The sequence below is a fragment of the Ranitomeya variabilis genome, chromosome 1 (assembly GCF_051348905.1).
Source record: "Ranitomeya variabilis isolate aRanVar5 chromosome 1, aRanVar5.hap1, whole genome shotgun sequence".
NCBI classification, from domain to species: domain Eukaryota; kingdom Metazoa; phylum Chordata; class Amphibia; order Anura; family Dendrobatidae; genus Ranitomeya; species Ranitomeya variabilis.
This window is the reverse complement of record NC_135232.1, coordinates 847403298-847424842: the sequence shown is the minus strand read 5'-3', so window position 1 is coordinate 847424842 and position 21545 is coordinate 847403298. Positions and strand designations below refer to the sequence as shown.

Here is a 21545-nt window from a genome sequence, read left to right as displayed (position 1 = left end):
TCTTGTCACATCTATAAATTAATGGATAACCTTTTCTATCTATCTGGAGCGCCCCCAGACGCAGGGCCGCGGGGTACTCGATACCGGGCCTCTCTGTCTCGGTCCTGGGGTTGTCACGGTGGCTAGACCCGGTCCGTGACCCTGCTAAGGGGCGTCCAATGAAAGGTGTGATGGTGGTGCGTGGTGCAAGTCACGATGAATAACGAGGACACAGGGTTGCAGTCTCTTTACCTCTTTACTGAAGGCTTCAGGGCCCGCAATCCAGAGCACTGCTAACAGGGCTGGCTGAGACCGGCCAGTCCGAAGGCACATCCAGAGTTCCCTTTGCAGGTGGAAATCAGTGCCTACCTTCTAGCACCTATGTGTTGTAGTACCTCCCAGCTGAGCACCACGGGATAGTCCTCGCAACTGTTGTGTCTGTTTCTGATGTTCTTCTCTCACAACTCGTATCTGTTCTGATGTTCTTTCTCCGTCCCCCAGATGATATGGCTAGGACGCACCCGTATGACGGGGTAGGCCTGGAGTTATTCTGGGACCCTAGAGACGCCCCTCTCCCACAGTTGCCTCCGTGTCTTCGTTAGGTGTAAATGCGTGAGACAACCAACCTGAAGTTAATTGTCCTGCCGTAGTTTGAAGTAATGCGTAGAGTCTGTTACTTCCTCGGTGCCCCGGCCACCCGGCCTAGGTTGAAGAACCTAGAATATAAGACATATTTTCAGTTGTTTCACACTTTTTTGTTAAGTATATAATTCCACATGTGTTAATTCATAGTTTTGATGCCTTCAGTGTGAATATACAATTTTCATAGTCATGAAAATACGGAAAAATCTTTAAATGAGAAGGTGTGTCCAAACTTTTGGTCTGTACTGTGTATATATATATATATATATATATATATATATATATATATGGGTCTCACTGACATATATATATATAGTGTATATATGTTTTCACGAATATTTGAGCCCATGGATCCATTCTATCTCCATTTTGCGAGCTGGCGAGAAAATCTCGCCATACGGATGCCATACAGAGGTTTACATGCGCAAAATACACAGCCACACCTTGCCTATGGCTGACATACGGATCACTGTTCAGGGAACATTTCTGCGTATTTGGTCTGTAAAAAACGGACCGTACTTTTATATGTTGTGTGTGCCCCCAGCCTTAGTCAGCATTTTTTTTTCATCATGGCTTTCTAACCATAATTTGTTTTTCATCACCATAGCTCATGAGGTATAGTTTTTTCTTGCTTGTTTTTTGCAGGACGTCTACTTTTTAATGGCATTATTAAATTAATGATATAATATGGGGGAAAAAATCTTTGTGACACGGAATAAGAAAGCATCAACTGAACTCAGCCATTGATTACTTGATTTAATTTATACAGCCTCTATGTATTGTGTGGCAATGATGTTATTGTACTACTGCAAGTAAAGTTAAAGCCCGTACAATAAGGTCACGTTCTCACTGGTGAATGACTTCCAACTTTTGATCAAAGCTGTAAATGAAATAACTCCTGTTTTTTACATGTGTACCAATAGTGGAATTCATGTATTCGTTAGGTGCGATGTGCTGTTTCTGTGTCTGTACTTTGGGCGCAGTGTACGTGCACCTGCACACTAATTTATTACTATATATGTGCTGGACTTATTGTATATATTTCTGCCCTGCACATTGGGGAAGGGTGCGCACCCCAACCAAGACCGTGCACCCTTATGCACTCATGTTTCCCAGACCAGTTTTATCCTATCACTTTCCCCATTCATTCGAGGCCCCCCAGAAGGCACATGGAGAAGTGTGTTAACTAGTGTTGAGCGATACCGTCCGATACTTGAAAGTATCGGTATCGGAAAGTATCGGCCGATACCGGCAAAGTATCGGATCCAATCCGATACCGATACCCGATACCAATACAAGTCAATGGGACTCAAGTATCGGACGGTATTCCTGATGGTTCCCAGGGTCTGAAGGAGAGGAAACTCTCCTTCAGACCCTGGGATCCATATAAATGTGTAAAATAAAGAATTAAAATAAAAAATATTGCTATACTCACCTGTCCGACGCAGCCTGGACCTCAGCGAGGGAACCGGCAGCGTTGTTTGTTTAAAATTTGCGCTTTTACTTGGTTACGTGAAGTCCCGGCTTGTGATTGGTCAGGGCGGCCATGTTGCCGGGACGCGGACCAATCACAGCAAGCCGTGACGAAATTACGTCACGGCTTGCTGTGATTGGTCCGCGTCCCAGCAACATGGCCGCCATTAACCAATCACAAGCCGTGACGTCATGGGAGGCTGGACACGCGCGCATTTTAAAATGGGCGCGTGTCCAGCCTCCCGTGACGTCCCGGCTTGTGATTGGTTGCGGCGCGGTCAACCAATCACAAGCCGGGAGGCTGGACACGCGGGCATTTTAAAATGCGTTTTAAAATGCGCGCGTGTCCAAATTGTACACTTATTTATATGTATACAGAAGTATGATGTTTTCAACCCTGTAGTTTGGCTTAGCTTGGCACTTTTTGATGTATTGCGAGGCTCAGGTCTTGATTGTGAGCTTGGTACACACTTGTGATTGGTTGACCGCGCCGCAACCAATCACAAGCCGGGACGTCACGGGAGGCTGGACACGCGCCCATTTTAAAATGCGCGCGTGTCCAGCCTCCCGGCTTGTGATTGGTTGACCGCGCCGCAACCAATCACAAGCCGGGACGTCACGGGAGGCTGGACACGCGCCCATTTTAAAATGCGCGCGTGTCCAGCCTCCCGTGACGTCCCGGCTTGTGATTGGTTGCATCGCGGTCAACCAATCACAAGCCGGGAGGCTGGACGCGCGCATTTTAAAATGTGCGCGTGTCCAGCCTCCCGTGACGTCCCGGCTTGTGATTGGTTACGTCGCCCATGTGACCACGACGCGCCCAATCACAACGCCGGACCGTAATTTTAAAATCCTGCAAGGACCTGAAATTACGTCACGGCTTGCTGTGATTGGTCCGCGTCCCGGCAACATGGCCGCCGCGACCAATCACAAGCCGGGACTTCACGTAACCAAGTAAACGCGCGAATTTTAAACAAACAACGCTGCCGGTTCCCTCGCTGAGGTCCGGGCTGCGTCGGAGAGGTGAGTATAGCAATATTTTTTATTTTAATTCTCTCTTTTACACATTATTACATTAATGTTGTTTCGATACCCGATACCCGATACCACAAAAGTATCGGATCTCGGTATCGGAATTCCGATACAGCAAGTATCGGCCGATACCCGATACTTGCAGTATCGGAATGCTCAACACTAGTGTTAACCCCTTCATGACTTTGTAATTTTCTGCTTTTGCATTTTTGTTTTTTCCTCCCCTTATTCCAAGAGCCATAACTTTTTTATTTTTCCCTACCCATAGCCTTATGGGGGCTTGTTTTTAGCGGGACAAGTTATACTCTTAAATTATGCTATTCATCATTTTATCATGTGATGCACTGGAAAGCAGGGAAAATTTTAAGTGTGTTGAAATTGCAAAAAAATTAGGTTTCTTATTTACCATGCACAGCGAATAAACCTTCTTACATTGGCATGCCAGAGCTGGTATGTCACTCTCCATAAGGAAAAACCTTACCCCTTAGACCCCAATCCAGAGCCTCTCACCTGGCCAAATCAGTTTTCCTACTTTGCACTGACGATGGGCAATACCCCGAAACACCGTGTCTGCAAATTGAGATTCTGGTTTGGCTTTTATCCTACGTCACATTGCAAGGCTCGATAGTGACTTGTAGGATTGCTGCTTCCAACAGGTGGCGCTATAGAGTTCCAGTCCTCTTCCTCTCTGAAGAGGCAATTTGCTTATTATTTACCATGTTCACTAAATGATAAAACTGACTGACCTGCAAATAGGATTCACTAGGTCAGTATGAGTACGTAGATCACAATCGTATAGTGTTTTTATTTAAGTGATGAAAAAAAAAATCAGAACTTTGTAAGAATTTTTTTTGCCATTTTCTCAAACCTGTAATGTTTCCATTTTTCAGAATTGGGTCTGTGTGAGGGCTTATTTTTGCACACTAAGGTGATTTTTTATTACCATTTTGGGATAGATACGATGTTTTCATCGCCTCTTATTGAATTTTATTTCAATGTTGCAGCGGCAAAAAAAACAATTCTAGCGTGTTTATTTTTTTTTCTCGCTACTCCATTTACCGATCTGATTAATTTATTTTATGTTTTGAGAGGTAGAACATTTCTGAATGCAGTGACACCAAATGTATGTATTTTTTTCATGGTTTTATTTTCAAAAGGGGTGTGATTTGAACTTTTGTGTTTTTTATCATATGTTTTAAACCTTTTTTTCTCACTTTTTACAGCATTAAATAGTCCTCTTAGGGACTTGAAGCTGTGATCGTCTGATCGCCTGCTATACATAGCAGGGTTTTAGAAATCATGATCTCCCATGGCCAGCGTTCACAGATGGATCATCGTAATGACAGGAATGGGGCCATCAGCAGACCCCCAGCTGCCAAGACAACCCATCGATGAGCCCGTCACTTGATCGCGGGGCGAGATGAACGACGCGCTTCCGGCTGGTGCTTATTAAATCTACCTGTGAGTGATTGGCATCGCGATTTCACTGGTTAACAGCCGCAAGTGGAGCATGATCCTACCGGCGGCTGTTAAAGGCACATCATGTGTGGGACAGGCATGGGCCGCACGCTGAGCCCACATCAAAGTCAGGGGCATGACCTTTGATCTAAATGTACGCCAAAGGTCATGGAGGGGTTAATAGAGTTAGATTCGATCTGACGAGATCACCTTACACTACCTCATTTTTTATGTAATAGTAGATGTCGCGTATTCATTATATGCAGAATGCTGTTGCATCACTTTTTACACCACTAGAAGGTTTCATCATTTCATCATGAGGTTACTTGATCACTGATTTAATATACTGCAAGACTTTGGTATGGCAATGCAATGTGCTGTGCTGTCACCGTTCTCCTGTTTAACCCCTTAATGACCGCCGAGACATCTTTTAACTGACCTGAGATATAAGAGAATATCCTCCCCATACAGGTGACAATCCAGCAGCTGTCGGCTGTCCACTATAGCTGACAACTTGCTGCATCAGCCACGGTCAGTGTTGTCACGTCCATATCTGTTTAACCTCTTAGATGCTGCTGTCAATAATGTTTAAGGGAGTGTGGCTTCTCCCTCTTTATCCCCACCGGCACCCTGAGATCATGATTGTGTGGTCCTGATGTTTGCCATGGCAGTTCATGAGCAAATAGCAGCCTTAGAGTCTGCCGGCTGTTGTAACCTGTTCAAGAGTCAGCGACATTTAGGTGGTAAAAATACAGTTTTCAGTGTGTGTGTGTGTGTGTGTGTGTGTGTGTGCTGTTTTTAAAATGGTATACGTTTTGGGGTTTTTCCAATATATAGGACCCCCAAAGTCACTTCAAGTTGCTGCTACATTTTTAAACCTCCGAAAATGCTAACAAAATAAAAGAACATTTTGCAAATGGTGCTGATGTACACCAGACATGAGGGGAATGTTGTTTATTAATGTTTTTCTGGGGTATGACTATCTGGATTGAAGGGATAATCATTCAAATTTTGAAAATTGCTAATTTTTTTACATTTTTGTCAAATTTCTGATATTTTTTATAAATAATCACAAAACATATCGACCTAAATTTACCATTATCATTAAGTATAATGTGCCACGAAAAAACAATCTCAAAATCACTGAAGCGTTCCAGAGTTATTACCACAAAAAGTGACACTGGTCAGATTTTTAAAATTTGGCTCCTTTACTAAGGGGTTAAGGAAATCTGTCAGCAGGTATTTGCTATGTAATCTGGGAGCAGCATGATGCACCCTAGCGGTTCACTCCCTGATTTGAGCGATGTGTCACTTGCTGTCCTGCATGCTGTCATTTTGATAGAATCACTGCTGCAGATCCAGGAGTGTTCAGAATGTGGAGCATTGTATAACCCCGCCCACACCACTGATTGGTGGCTTTATGTGTACACTTTACATTTACAGAAAGCTCCTAGCCAGTGATGAGGGCGAGGTTACACAGATCAGGTTGACTAGGAGACACATGACATCTAGTCCTGTAGTCAGGGCCGGCGTTATGCATAGGCAGACCAGGCAGCTGCCTGGGGCCCCCACTCCTCCAGGGGCCCCCTGCTGCCTGCTGGTTCCACAATGTAGCTTACTTACTATTCAAGTAGCAAAAGGCAGTGCTTCGCTTTGCAGAAAAGGCAGACATAAGTGTATCTGTGTCTTATCTGTTCTGCAATGCGAGCGTTTCCCAGCGCTGCACTGCCTTGTGTTATCTATTGTAATGTCGGCTCTCAGCTGCAATTGCGGAGGCAGAAGCAGTCAGGCGTGTTATACTGACCTGACCTGCGCTCTGCATGTTCTCCTGTTCTTCTGCTATGGCCCTACCTCCTCACTCTGCAAAAGGCTTCATGGTTATAATGTATACTGTGTCCTGGGCTGGCAGCTGCTGTTCAGCGGCAGGACCTTCCTATGTGACACCTGACCGCTGACACTGTCCTGACGCTGCACAGCAGCCCCTGTCAGGATACAGTATAGGAGCTGTGCTGCCACCCAGGAGAAGTGTTCCCATATAGACACTTCACTGCTCACTGATGAGTTTTTTGAACTGCACTACCACACCAATCACACACTGCAGTCTGCACAGCAACCAAAACTCCAATGTAATTAACGTAAAAAAGTGATATAAAAAAAATTATGATACCTACTGTCACTCGTCAGCATCCTGCACAGGCTGCTCTGCAGTGTGCGCTGGCACAGGAGTGATGATGTCACTCAGGACTGGATTGGCCATCGTGCAGTTCTGGCAAATGCCAGAAGGGCTGGTGCCAGTAGTGGGCCGCTGCACACTGTGCCGTTGTCAACGGCGCCAGCGCCGACTTGCCCCCCCAGCGCCGCCGCATTCAACTATACCAGCGTCTATGATGCCGGAACAGTTCAATCCAATGATGGAGGAGAGAGCGTCTGACGACGCTCCCTCTCCCATCATTCCCCGCTCTGCCTCTGACACTGCAGGTGCGCGATGACGTCATCGCGCACTCACTGAATGCCAGGCAGTGTAGCGGCAGCCACTGAGACTGGAGCAGGGAGCAGCGCGGGCACGAGGAGAGGTGAGGAGTGTGTTGTTTTTTTTAACTGGACTGTGGGGCCATTGTCGGGGTGGGGAGGGCTGTGCAGTATACTACTACGTGGGCTGTGTGTGCTGTATACTACTGTGTGGGCTGTGTGTGCTGTATACTACTGTGTGGGCTGTGTGTGCTGTATACTATTGTGTGGGCTGTGTGTGCTGTATACTATTGTGTGGGCTGTGCCTTATACTACTCTGTGGGCTGTGCTGTATACTACTACGTGGGCTGTGCTGTATACTACTATGCGGGCTGTGTTATAAACTACATGTGCTGTTATATACTACGTGGGCTGTGTTATCTACTACATGGGCTGTGCTATATTATGCGGGCTGTGCTATATACTATGCGGGTTATGCTATATACTATGCAGGCTTTGCTATATACTATGGGGGTATATTATATTCTATGGGAGAGGCCGTGTTATATACTATGTGGCTGTGTTATATACTATTGTGGGGGTATATTATATTCTATGAGGGAGGCTGTGTTATATACTATGGGGGGTATATTATATTCTATGGGGGAGGCTGTGTTATATACTATGGGGGGCTGCATTATATTCTATGGGGGCTACATTATATATTATGGGGAGGTGGGCTGTATTATATTCTATGGGGGGCTGTATTAGATTTTATGAGGGATGATTGCATCATACTCTTTGATGGGGCTGCATTATATTCTATGGGGAGGTGGGCTGTATTCTATTCTATTCGGGGCTACATTATATTCTATGGGGGGCTGTATTATATTTATATTCTATGAGGGGTGATTGCATCATACTGTATGAGGGGGCTGCATTAAACTATGAGGAGGCTGCATTATATTATATGGGGGTAACATTATACTCTGTGGGGTGGCTGCATTATACTCTGTAGGGTGGTGGCTGCATTATACTATATGTGGGCTTCATTATACTGTATCGAGGACTATGGGGAATACGTTATACTATATGAAGAACTATGGGGTGCACTATACTATGGGAAGTGAATTGTACTACATGGATGACTATAGCGGTGCATTATACTATATGGAGCACTATGATGAGTGTATTATGCTATATGGAGGACTATGAGGAGTGTATTATGCTACATGGAGGATTGAGCAGTGTATTTTAATATATGGAGGACTATAGGGAGTGTATTATTCTATATGGAGGACTGTGGAGCACATTATAATATATGGAGGACTATGGGGTGTATTTTACTAAACAAGTAAAATGCATATTCAGATTGTTTTTGCTGGAACAAAAATCATTGTTCTCAGCAGCGCATCGCCAGCGTAAACTGTAGATGTGCTGCTGATAACATGATACTGTATGGGGATCTGTTTCTGATCTATTAGTGATCGTTCTGTCCCATCATTATTCCTCAGCTGGTGGAAAGAGGCCGCGAAACAAGTGTTGAACAACTTCAGTATTGTCGATCAAACTCATTTAGCGGCCTGAGATCTGCGCTTGTAAATACAACCGAAATGCTTCTGTGTGATGTGCAATAGGTTAGCATTTGGGGCCCCATTATAAACTTTGCCTAGGGCCCCACTTTGCCTAAAACCGGCCCTGCCTGTAGTGATAATCTCCTGCTGATAAAACAATGATGGTATTGAAACAGCAGCTCGCAGTTTAGTAACTGACACATCGCTGTAATCAAGCTCTCATCCCCTACATCCTGCTGCTCTCAGATTACATAGCAAACATTTGCTGATGTTTCAGCTTACATGGTGAGGCGGATCCTCCAAGCCCCAGGCCTGGGTGGGCACATGGGGCCCAGGCTTTGGTGCAGCAGGCAGTAAAGGCATGCAGGAAATAGAAACTCAGGACCTGAAGTACAGGTGCAGTGGAATGAAGCAAGAGGTGAAAGGAGCAGAACCTGGAGAGGTTCATAACAGCTAACAGATTCTCTTTAAGCTCTTCCTGTGGTAGGGCTTAACCCCTTTCTGACCTCGGACAATGACAGCGACATTTAACTAGCACTCTTCCGGCCATCGGGCCGGAAATGAGTGAATCACTGACCCACGTTACCTGATCAGGGGTCAGCGATGCGTCGGCATGACAACCAGAGGTCTATTGAAGACCTCTATGGTTGTTGATGCCGGCTTCCTGTGAGCGCCACCCTGTGGTCGGTGCTCATAGCAAGCCTGTAATTCAGCTACATAGGGGCGATCTGAGCATTGCTTCTATGTAGCAGAGCCGATCAGGCTATGCCAGCTACTAGTCTCCATGGAGGCTATTGAAGCATAGCAAAAGTAAAAAAAAAATGTTTTTAAAAATATTAAAAAAATAAAAAATATATGACAGTTTAAATCACCCCTTTTGCCCCATTCAAAATAAAACAATAAAAAAAAAAAAAACCTACACATATTTGGTATCGCCGTGTTCAGAATCGCCTGAACTATCAATAAAAAAAAGGATTAACCTGATCGCTAAACGGTGTAGCGAGAAAAAAATTCAAAACGCCAGAGTTACTTTTTATTGGTCTCCGCGAAATTGCATTCAAATGCAATAACGGGCGATCAAATGAACGCATCTTCTCCAAAATTGTATCATTAAAACGTCAGCTTGGCACGCAAAATTTTAGCCCTCATACGACCCCAGATCACAAAAAATGGAGACGCTATGGGTATCAGAAAATTACACAATTTTTATTATTTTTTTTAGCAAAGTTTGGAATTTTTTTTCACCACTTAGGTAAAAAATAACCTAGACATGTTTGGTGTCTATGAACTCGTAATGACCTGGAGAATCATAATGGCAGGTCAGTTTTAGCATTTAGTGAACCTAGTAAAAAAACAAACAAAAAACAAGTGTTGGATTTGCAATTTCACCGCACTTGGAATTTTTTTACCATTTTCTAGTACACGACATGCTGAAACCAATTATGTCGTTCAAAAGTACAACTCGTCCCACACAAATAATAAGCCCTCACATGGCCATGTTGACGGAAAAATAAAAAAGTTATGGCTCTGGGAAGGAGGGAAGCGAAAAACAAAAACGCGAAACCGAAAAAAGCCGAGGTCATGAAGAGGTTAATAGAAGAACGAATAAAGCACAAATGGGCCGTTAAGAGGCTTCTGGCTGCCATGGCAACCTCATTGGGGCCAATGGAGCCACCCTATATAATAGCTTAGATGGCTATATCACTAATGACTCCATCTTGAGGGTGAAACTGCACTTAACAGCATGCGGATTGGGCCCAGCGCAATTTTCATTTTTGTTGCTGTTTGTTAGCTGACTTTTTTTGTGGAGGTTTCTGTGGTTTTATGGATATTGTACTGGATTATTAATAGTAAGAGTCTCTATTGTAATGAATCCAGTTTGAGGAATAATCTAATTGTTTTGCAAATGTCTGGTGGGTGCTCTTGTTTTTCCGTGCAAACTTTTTTTTTGTTTATTGCCATCCTCTTAAGGATCAGCCTGTCTTGGGTCTTTTTAACCAAAAATGCATTCCAAAGCTAGTAACTTTATTTCCCTTTCAACAAAGCTCTGTGAGGACTTGCATTTTTGCTTGATGAGGTTTTTGTTTTGCAACACCTTGGTGTACATGTAATAAATTGTTTGATTTTTATTTTTTTTGCATAGTATCTTTTAATGGAAAACAATAAACATTATACAAAGCATAGAAGATAGCAGTTTGGGTCTTTACAACCACAAAAGACATTCCAATGAGTTCTATACATTAAAGGGAACCTGACAGCAGGATTGTGCACAGTAACCTACAGACAGTGTCAGGTCAGCACCATTAGGCCGGCGTCACACTCAGCGTATGTAAATACGGTCCGTTTTTTACAGCCGTAATATGCAGAAAAGTCCCCAAAATAGTAATCCGTATGTCATCCGTAGGCAGGGTGTGTCAGCGTATTTTGCGCATGGCATCCTCCGTATGTAATCCGTATGGCATCCGTACTGTGATATTTTCTCGCAGGCTTGCAAAACCGACATCTAATGGGTTTATGTGCTCAAATGTTCGTTAAAACATATAAACAGTGTATATATATATATATATATATATATATATATATATATATGTCATTGAGACACATATATATATATATATTCTGTATTTATATTTAATTCAGCGCGATATATGTGAAAAGCCGGTAATTCAATTGCCGGCTTTTCATTTCTCCTTCACAAACCCGACATGATATGAGACATAGTTTACAAACAGTAAACCATCTCATATCCCTTTTTTTTTGCATATTCCACACTACTAATGTTAGTAGTGTGTATGTGCAAAATTTGGGCACTATAGCTTGTAAAATAAAGGGTTAAATGGCGGAAAAAATTGGCGTGGGCTCCCGCGCAATTTTCTCCACCAGAGTGGTAAAGCCAGTGACTGAGGGCAGATACACGGGAGTGGGAAGAGAGTGGCCAAGTGAGTCACTGGCTTTACCACTCTGGCGGAGAAAATTGGGCGGGAGCCCACGCCAATATTTTCCGCCATTTAACCCTTTATTTTAGCAGCTACAGCGCCAAAATTTTGCACATACACACTACTAACATTAGTAGTGTGGAATATGCAAATAAAAAAAGGGATATGAGATGGTTTACTGTATGTAAATGTAAAATTGTGCCGCTAATTATAGACCTGTCTCTAATCTTCCCTTCATCTCTAAACTCCTGGAACGCCTGGTCCACTCCCGTCTTACCCGCTATCTCTCAGATAATTCTCTTCTCGACCCTCTTCAATCTGGTTTCCGCTCTTTACACTCTACTGAAACTGCCCTCACTAAAGTCTCTAATGACCTACTAACAGCTAAATCTAATGGTCACTATTCCATGCTAATTCTCTTGGATCTCTCCGCAGCATTCGACACTGTGGATCATCAGCTCCTCCTCACTATGCTCCGCTCCATCGGCCTCAAGGACACCGTTCTCTCTTGGTTCTCCTCCTATCTCTCTGGCCGATCCTTCACTGTTTGTTTTGCTGGTTCCTCCTCCTCTCACCTTCCCCTTACTGTTGGGGTTCCTCAAGGATCAGTCCTAGGCCCCCTCCTCTTCTCTTTGTATACTGCCCCTATTGGACAAACAATCAGTAGATTTGGTTTCCAGTACCATCTCTATGCTGACGACACCCAATTATATACCTCTTCTCCTGTTATCACGCCGACCTTTTTAGAAAACACCAGTGATTGTCTTACCGCTGTCTCTAACATCATGTCCTCCCTCTATCTGAAACTGAACCTGTCAAAAACTGAACTCCTCGTGTTCTCTCCCTCTACAAACCTACCTTTGCCCGACATTGCCATCTCTGTGTGCGGTTCCACCATTACTCCAAAGCAACATGCCCGCTGCCTTGGAGTCATCCTTGATTCCGAGCTTTCATTCACCCCCCACATCCGATCACTGGCTCGCTCTTCTTATCTGCATCTCAAAAACATTTCCAGAATTCGCCCTTTTCTTACTTTCGACTCTGCAAAAACTCTTACTGTCTCACTTATTCATTCTCGTCTGGACTATTGTAACTCTCTACTAATTGGCCTACCTTTTACCAGACTCTCCCCGCTCCAATCTGTCCTGAATGCTGCTGCCAGGATCATATTCCTCGCCAACCGTTACACCGATGCCTCTACCTTGTGCCAGTCATTACACTGGCTACCCATCCAATCCAGAATCCAGTACAAAACTACTACCCTCATCCACAAAGCACTCCATGGCTCAGCACCACCCTACATCTCCTCTCTGGTCTCAGTCTACCAACCTACCCGTGCCCTCCGCTCTGCTAATGACCTCAGGTTAGCATCCTCAATAATCAGAACCTCCCACTCCCGTCTCCAAGACTTTACACGTGCGGCGCCGATTCTTTGGAATGCACTACCTAGGTTAATACAATTAATCCCCAATCCCCACAGTTTTAAGCGTGCACTAAAAACTCATTTGTTCAGATTGGCCTACCGCCTCAACGCATTAACCTAATTATCCCTGTGTGGCCTATTAATAAAAAACAACAACATAATCACGTTCCTCCATCATGTTCTCATACACTTTATGCAGTTAATAGCCTCTGTGTCTGTACTGTTACATACTTAGGCAGTTAACTGGTTCATGCAGCTTTACATGAACACCCGAGCCTTACACTATGGCTGGTCCAAATAACTAAAGCAATTGTTACCATCCACCTCTCGTGTCTCCCCTTTTCCTCATAGTTTGTAAGCTTGCGAGCAGGGCCCTCATTCCTCCTGGTATCTGTTTTGAACTGTGATTTCTGTTATGCTGTAATGTCTGTTGTCTGTATAAGTCCCCTCTATAAGTTGTAAAGCGCTGCGGAATATGTTGGCGCTATATAAATAAAATTATTATTATTATTATTATTATGTCTCATATCATGTCGGGTTTGGGAAGGAGAAATGAAAAGCCGGCAATTGAACCGGCTTTTCTCTCTAACACCGATGCGTATTTCTCGCAGGTCACATTGCTGGTCCGTGTGTAATCCGTATTTTTCTCGCCCCCATAGACTTTCATTGGCGATTTTTTTGCGCAATACGGTGACAAACGCAGCATGCTATGATTTTGTACGGCCGTACAAGACCGTATGATACGGATCAGTAAAATACGGCTGATAGGAGCTGGGACATAGAGAATCATTGGGCCGTGTGTTATGCGTATTTTACGGACGTAGTTTATGCGCTCATACGTCCATAAAACTCGCTAGTGTGAGGCTGGCCTTATACTGATTACAATGATACCTTGGTTGATGAAATCCATCTTGTGGTTGTTGTTTAATCTTTATTTTCAGTTTTCAGTTAATGATATGCCCGTGCAGTCTGTGGGGGGTCTACATGTGGTGCTCTGCTTATGTATTCACCAGTATGGCTTCTGACAGGTCACTGATCCCTCACTGACCTGACCCCTATTTTATATAATGAGTATAATATGTATTGAAAAAAAAATCATATTCAGCAGGCAGGAGCGGCGGTGTCTGTGCTGCAGCATGATCACATCTAGAATGTGTATTAAATTATTTTATTTAGGAATCTTTATGAAAATGGCGCCGGCCGTGTCTACGCAGTAGCATCTATTGGCGATCTGATAGCTCCTACTGTGCAGGAGCCGCCGGGACCATCTTGGTAGAGACAAATTTTTTTCCTCCAGCAAAATGGCGTCTGTGCAGTAGCATTTCTCAGATCGCCAATAGATGCTACTGCACAGACACGGCCGGCGCCGTTTTGAGAAAGATTTTTATTTTCAAAATAAATGTATATCTCCAAATAAAATTATTTAATGCACATTATAGATGCAATCATGCTGCAATGCATGTGCCGCCGCTGACGCCTGCCTGCTTAATGTGATTTTTTTTCTTCAATTCATATTATATCCAGTATGTAAAATAGGGGGCAGGTCGCTGACTGATCAGAGAAACCGTGGCACAATCGAGTATGTGCTCAAGTAGGGCCCCAAACCAGTGAATATAGAATATAATAAACTTGGCACTCAACTTAGTGGGAATGTGTCCCTCAGAGGATTGTACTACTTCTGGATTTCATTAAAAAATATTTTGCATCAAAGATACCTAAGTTGAGTGCCAATTTTATTATATTCTATATTCACTGAGGGATCAGTGAGCTGTCAGCAGTCTTCATTGTGAATACCTAATCAGAGCACCATATGAAGACCCCCCCACAGGCAGCCCCGGGGCATGAGCATATCATAAACTCCCTCTGTTAAACTGCTTAGAGGCCACAGCAGCTTTTGTCAGTGGCATCCAAGGAAGTATAGGGGCGACTCACCTGGGCTCACCTCCTCACTGTCCGCTGCTAAGTCCATACTTGTGGCAGGGAGAGAGCTGGATGAGATAGCTGAAGCCCTGCATGACTGTCTCATGGAAAACTAGTGTTGCCTATTCACATCTTAAACCTTACTAGGCCGTGACATCTAACACTGTGGTGGGTAACAGTTAAGAGCAATTTTTCATTTCGAAACGATCCGATCTAGGTTCAGAGTTTTTAGAAACTGAAACAAGAAACGTTTTGACATTTTCTGCAATAAGCATGTGCCATGTTTGATGAACAGTTTATGAGTTCTGCTTGGTGAAATTATGTCTACAAACAGCCAGTTTCTCAATTGCTTGTATTATTTGCTCTTTTTTGTTCTTTCTGCTGTAAAGCAAATCAGTCCAAAATGTTGACACGTTGTAGTGTTTCCTCTGCATTACATCTATGATGGTTGGGGGCTGACTTTTTGCATCTAAAAGAAACAAAAACTTCCAATTAGTGAAAAATGATAAAGTTAGATTTCAAAGAAGCTACTGAACAGATGACCCACATTTTCAAAGTATCCCCCAACACTTTTTTATAGACTGTAGGGCAATAATAACATGGGTTTTCCAGAACTGATCCCAGACTCTCTGCACTTACATGGTTACATAGTTACATAGGTTGAAAAAAAACCTAGGTCCATCAAGTTCAACTTGCGCCAATCACCTAAGTGAAGAGGATGGGTCTCCATCATTCTATACCAGGCAGCTCCTCACGTTCTGTACTGTTTCTCTGTCTTTTTCACTTTGATGTGATTGTCCATTAGAATTACCGTATGTTTAGCTGTGTTTGAAATTGAAATATTTAGAACTTACTAACATACTTGTCTTAATTTAAGTGTCTGACAGTAGAAAGGCTAGCAGGGGGCATAGATGGCAGCAGATCTAGGGCCACTTACATGAATGGGCCCACCGAATGCCCCATTGAGCACCACTTCTATTGTATCGGTATCCACAGTGCACCTCTACAATTGAAGCTGATGGTAATGAAAGAAGCTTTATATTCCCTTCCGTACCTTTCTCCATCTAACCTGGCAGGGGGCATGCTCAGTGCATCCGCGTACAGATGGACCAATGAGATCACTGTATTGTGGCATCTTCATATTGCTGGTAACTAAAGAAGAGGGCTTCGTTGTTGTGCTAACTGCTAACATAAGTTAAAAAAAATTCTGGGGTGGAAAAGTGGCAATTTTACTATGTTAGTTGTACACTCGGAGGGCTTAATTACTTTTAAAAGATGGCATTGAAGGGACATAATTACTTTTTTAAGAGAGCCTTTAGGGGACATTGCTACTTTTTAAAAGTTCACTGAGGGAGCATAATTACTTTTTACAAGTGCACTATAGGGACATAATTACCTTTAAAATGGGTCACTGATGGGGGAACTAAGGAGACATTATTTATTTCTAAAGGAAGCAATACAGGAGCATAATCTTTAATATATACCTACCTTGTAATGTCTTCACATCCTGTTCCATCCAGATGTGTCCGGATCCCAGAATTCCAAGTGGCAGAAGTTCACCGACCGCCATATTGGGACACCCAAGTGATGGGTGTCTCTATGGAAACTGCTGGTCATACCAGCCTCTTGCGTGGTACCACCAGTGGAACACCGTCGCACCACACACACACTGTATACTCCGTACGCACCACACACACTGTATACGCTGTACCCACCACACCCACACCCACTGTATACGCCGTTTGCAGCCTCTTGTGCGCTACCACCAGTGAAACACCGTTGCGAACACGCCACAACCGCCAGAATCAGCCAAATGATTCACTAACCACCGCCATCTTTGTACAGGAGGAGCGCATGCGCAGTTTTAATGTGACCGCCACTATCTGTCTGCACAAAGATGGCGACGGTCTGATTTAGTGAATCATTCAGCTGATCCTGGCGGCAGATGTGCGACATGCCTACAGGCAGAGGAAGCCGGTTACATTAAAGGGGTTTTCCCACAATTGAAAGTTCATTTTAAAAATTGTCTGTGTCTGACTGTGTACGAGAGCACATGGGGTACAGGTCAAAGAAGAGATGACATGAGAGGAGAAGACAGCAGATGAGGAGAAGACAGCAGATGGGGAGAGAGAAAGCGCACAGGGGTGAGAGAGACAGAACACAGGGGGGAGACAGCTGAAATGGGACAGCACATGAGGGCAGCGAACGAGAGCACCCACTGACCCCGTTTCACCACACCAGGGATTGTCTTTCTGCTGTCTCTAACAATATATTCTTCTATTTGGATATGAATCTTTCCAAAACTAAACTTCTTGTGATTCCTCCATCTCCTTACTTTCCTAAACCCAATATTACCATTCCGTGGATGGTTTTACCATAACAGCCAAGCATTATGTGCCTGTCTTGGCATTATATTTCCGCTAATCTCTATATCCTATCACTCGCTCACTCACGTCACCTGAACATCAAAAGCATCTCAAGAATCTGACCTGTTCCTACCTTAGAATCTGCAAAAACTAGCTACAGCTCTGATTCAGTCTTGTCTGAAATACTGCAAGTCTTTACCAATGGGTCTCACTCTTACTGAATTTTCTCCTCTCCAATCTACCCTGAATGCAACAGCCAAGGTCATTTTTCTGTCCAACTGCTACACCAATGCCTCCACTCTGTACCAGTCATAGCACTGGTTGTCCATCCACTACAGAGTACAATATAAACTTCTCATTCTCCTCCACAAAGCTCTGCGCAGTTGTGCACCACCCTACATCTCCTTCATCATCTATGTCTATCATCCTAGCCATGCTCTTCTTTCTGATAATGATGCTAAGCTAACATCCTCTATAATCTGAACCTCACACTTCCGTCTTCAAGACTTCTCCTGTGCTGCAACATTTCTCTGGCATGCACTACCCATAGAGAATTCAGTCAATTCTTAGTAACCACAGTTTTAAGCATGCTCTAAGAATACATATTTTAGACTGGTTTATCACCTTAACTCACTAATGTAATTATTTTCTATTCTCCATTCCCACATTTTTCTGAGAATCTGGTCCTTCTATTGGGACAACGAGAGAAAGATCAGCTCTTCTGGGAGAGACCAGATCATGTATAGTGGTTGTACATATAACTTTTCCCCTTTCACCCTTTCCCATAGCTCTGTTGAACCTGATGGAAAGTTGTCTTTTTTTTCAACCGTATTACCTATGTAAGTATATATTAACTCATCATCTGTATACAAACCCTATATGCACGCCATAGTACTTTATATCTGTAGTTACACAAGTAGAAGTACAATAATGAGCAGCAGCAGGCTAAGATCTGGGGACAACAGTGGAATGGTGGACTTGCATAGATTGAGAATAAGTGGTGATGAAAATGTGAGAAATCAAATGTGTCTCTTCAGAAGACGATTCCTTACTGTAAGAGCATTGAGACAATGGAACTCTCTGCTACCACATGTTGTAATGGTCGATTCATTGAACAAGTTCAAAGAGGGCCTGGATATCTTTTTGAATATAATAATTTTACAATTTTACGGTTTACTAGATTCTGTGATGGGACGTTGATCTTGGGATTTATTGTAACTGTTAAATTCTCAGTCAGAAAGGAATTTTTCCCTGTTTATGCGGCAATTAGAATCCTTCTCATGGAGTTTTTGCTTTAGCAAACACTTAAGGATTATGAAAGGGATTTGATTGGCCCATGTCCTCTTCCAACCTTATAATCTATAGTGTGTCAAGAGGCTATCTGGTTTATTGCAATAGCTAAGCCAGCCCCTTTCTCCGATGGCGATACATAGAAAGAGAAGGTGGCTGGCTTCGGAATTTAAATGAAAAAATTAGCAAGCCTCCTTAACATGAAAAATCGCTAGCTGGAAATCTGGGCTGCTTTAATAATACAAATATATTATCTCGTTGTCCTAACGGAAGCACGCAGGGAGCGCATGTCAGGAAGGGGTTTTAAAGATGCCAGATCTGGGTTGATCACCATAATGGCTTTATTCTGACAACTCAATTTTTGAAAAAAAAAAGAAATACCCCCCCCCCAAAAAAAAAAAATTATAAAATATTTCAGATTATCACTCAGCAAAGTAAAACATCTAAACTGAGCACAGCTGAGTTTCAGCATTAAAACATTTTCCTGGTACTAATGTCTACCATGTATGAATTACTACATAGAGCTAATGTAATTGAGAAGTCTTCCTCTCTAATCTAGGCCAAGAACAGAGGGGCAATCTATCATGTAACTTACTGATATTAACCCCCATTTTCTAGAAATGATAGAATTTGCTTTATGATTAATATATGGTGTATTGTACTATTGTAAATCTCCCTTTAACCTTTGTATGGACAGAGACATTCTGTAATTAGTATGTTATTTTAATAACCGCAGAGAAAAGTGTAGAAGATTAAATGGACGATGAGACTACAGTTTTGTTTATGACCTTTCGTCTAATGTTGCAGCTGGAATTAAAAGGATTTCTTGTGTAATACACTAATGTAGTGCCCGACTAGTGAACTACCTCAAGGTCAAGATTAGAGGTATATTAGGCTCCTGACGCAGTTCTTCATACTTGAGTATAAGGTCGTTTTTTACAAGTTAGAATAGTGGTCGTTACAAGTATTAAAAAATAAAGGGCAAAAGTTACCTGACTGTTATCAGACAAAATGCGGAAGTTGTCATCCGGTGTGACCAAATATAATAAATGGGCCTTGTATCTTTTATGTATGCAAACTGAGGCCCTTGTTCTTCCTCTTTTACTTGGCTTCTCAGATGGAATATTTCCCTTTTGTTTCTTTATCTATATGCATTTACTGTGCCTTAAAAAAGTATTCATACCCAGTGAACTCTTCCACATTATTTCATGTTACACTCACAGGCTTATGTGATCTAGCAACACAAAGTAACAAGTATTTGTAAAGTGTAAAGGGAATGATATATGGCTTTCTAATTATTTTAAAATATATAAATCTGAAAATCTTGTGGCAAAAGAATGCACAGTGACCACAATGTATGTACACACCTTCAGCAAGTTTTTTTTGCAAAAATTAACCAATACATTGTTTAACTCAATCACCCAGAAACCTGTTTTCACTTTCCTGACCGGGTCAAATTTTGCAATTCTGACCAGTGTGACTTAATGAGGTAATAACTCTGGAACGTTTCAATGGATCCCACTGATTCTGAGAATGTTTTTTTCATGATATATTGTACTTTATGTTAGTCGTAAATTAAGAACAATATTTTTTGCATTTATTTGTGAAAATATCGGAAACATTTTTGAAGATTTTGCAATTTTTAAACTTTTACATTTTATGCCCTTAAACCAGACATTTATGTCATACAAAATAGTTAATAAATAACATTTCCCACATGTTGACTTTACAGCAGCATCTTTTTTAAAACATAATTTTCTTTGTTAGCAAGTTAAAAGGAGGGTTAAAGGTTTATCAGCAATTTCTCAATTCTCCAACAAAATTTTCAAAACCACATTACATTTTAAGTGACTTTGAGGGGCCTATATGGCAGAAAATACTAAAAAGTGATGCCATTTTAAAAACTGCACCCATTAAAGCACTCAGAACCACATTCACAAGGGTAAGTGGAGAAAATGGACAATAAAATTTGTTGTGCAATTTCTCCTGATTATCCGGATACCCCATATGTGGGGGAAATCTACTGTTTGGGTGCACGGCAGAGCTTGGAAGGGAAGGAGCACCATTTGACTTTTGGAATGCAAAATTGGCTGGAACCGAAAGTGGATGCCATGTCGTATTTACAGAGCACCTGATGTGCCTAAAGAGTGAAAACAACCACATGTGACCCCATTTTGGAAACTACACCCCTCAAGAAGTTTATTTAGATGTGAGGTGAGCACTTATAATTCGGTGAAGTACCTGAAGATATTAATGTTGAGCCATGAAAATAATCTAATTTTTCCCACAAAAATGTTGCTTTAGCCACCAATAATTTATTTTCACAAAGGTAACAGGAGAGAATGTACCCCAAAATGTATTGTTCAATTGTTTGGTGCACAGCAGGGCACAGAAATGAAATGGCACCATTTGAGTTTTGGAATTCAAAATTGGCTTTAACCAATAGCGGTCACCATGTCGTGTTTGCAGAGCCCCTGATGTGACTTAGCAGTGGAACCCCCCACAAGTGACCCCATTTTGGAAAGAACACCCTTCAAGGAATTTATCTAGATGTGTGGTGATCACCTTCAACCCCCAGGTGCTTCACAAAATTATATAACATTGAGCCCAGAAAATAAAAAAATCCCTTTTTTTGCCGATACTCCATATGGTCCAATAAAGGTCACCATGTGATGTTTGCAGTGCCATTGATGTACATAAATAGTGGAAAATCCCCCACAAAGGACACTATTTTGGAAAGTACACCTGTCATGCGTTGACACGGGGAAGTCCAACGGAAGGCACAACATAGACCAACAACAAAATAGAATAGGGAGAGGAAGGCCCTAACAGCAGGGAGCGAGGGATGGGAGCCTCCTGAATCCAACCTGTGCCTATCCCTAAGCTCCCCTAACACCCTAAGTGGGTCCTTCCCTCCGCCACCATCATGTGCCTAGTCCCTAATTGTCACCTCAGTGTTCCCTGGCTAGTGCACTGGCCAGCAAGGAAGCTAGCCTTAGCACTG

General features: G+C 42.7%; 1 protein-coding gene across 1 annotated transcript in view; it reads right to left on the bottom strand.

The window, feature by feature from the left end:
- Window positions 1-19765, bottom strand: part of EREG (epiregulin) — a 77584-nt gene extending 57819 nt beyond the window's left edge. Inside the window, exons 1-3 of the mRNA XM_077276578.1 lie at window positions 19534-19765; window positions 14898-15354; window positions 606-695 (exon numbers count right to left, since the gene is read on the bottom strand). The gene's annotated coding sequence lies outside the window, so the exon portion shown is untranslated. The remainder of the gene's footprint in view (window positions 1-605; window positions 696-14897; window positions 15355-19533) is intronic.
- Between the last annotated feature and the right edge of the window lie 1780 nt (window positions 19766-21545).